This window comes from Benincasa hispida, chromosome 1 (assembly GCF_027475165.1).
Source record: "Benincasa hispida cultivar pf3 chromosome 1, pf3_genome.v1.1, whole genome shotgun sequence".
Classification (NCBI taxonomy): domain Eukaryota; kingdom Viridiplantae; phylum Streptophyta; class Magnoliopsida; order Cucurbitales; family Cucurbitaceae; genus Benincasa; species Benincasa hispida.
In genome coordinates, this window is record NC_143478.1 from 63,672,545 (window position 1) to 63,673,389 (window position 845).

Genomic DNA, 845 nt, shown 5'->3' on the forward strand with positions numbered 1-845 from the left:
ATAGGATAGTGATGGTATTGAAGCAAAAATAAGAGGCTAATTTAAAAAATAAGAAACTATCCTAATTTTGTCATTTTTTTTCTTTCAAACATATTTTTTTTTGTCAATAAATATTAAAATGACAATATATTTTTAAAAAGATTGTGAATTTTGAATCACTTTGTATTTTGTAATTCCATTGAAGCATTAATGATAATGGGAGAAGGAAGGAAGTGAAGAAGTTCCCACATCGGTGGCAGTTGAAAAGGAGCAAAGGAAGATGAAGTATAAAAGCGGATGTAGGAAGACTGAAAAATTCATACCTTTCTCGGCCTTTTGGCTAAGATCAAGTGTAGTATCTGTTCTTATCAGTTTAATATCTGATACGTGGGCCATCGGCTCACATGATATTAAATTAATTTTTTAAGGGGGAGAGCCCACTATGGTAGCTTGCTACTGGGGCTCTCGGGTGTCGCCCAAGCGTTGCACTACTGCTCGGCCTTGGCGCACCCCTCAAATCTCTAGTCTCAAGCTTTTTATTCATTGGTCCATTTCAGCCCAAACAATATTATTTAGCTTTTGATCCATAACCAAGGTCGCCATTAAAATATTGTTGAATTTATCTAATTTCAACATAGAATATTAAATTGTATGTTAAATTTTACCTATATCCTTAGAAATATATGTCCGTATGACGATTCGTGTAACTGTATGTGTCATGGTATAGTTAGTACATAAGCGGTTTTTTTCTTTTCTTTTTTTTTTTATTTATTTTTTAATTTACCTACAAATACTTGCAAGGTTTCCACTTTACTTAACAGAGTTCCTCCATGCAATTTATTTGTTTTCTTTTGTTTACAGCATTG

General features: G+C 32.8%; 1 non-coding gene across 1 annotated transcript; it reads left to right on the forward strand.

Moving 5' to 3' along the window:
* Positions 1–298: 298 nt before the first annotated feature.
* On the forward strand, positions 299–494 carry LOC150038617 (U2 spliceosomal RNA). The gene has a single exon (XR_016527434.1). It is a non-coding gene; the product is annotated as a U2 spliceosomal RNA (small nuclear RNA).
* The last annotated feature ends 351 nt before the right edge of the window (positions 495–845 follow it).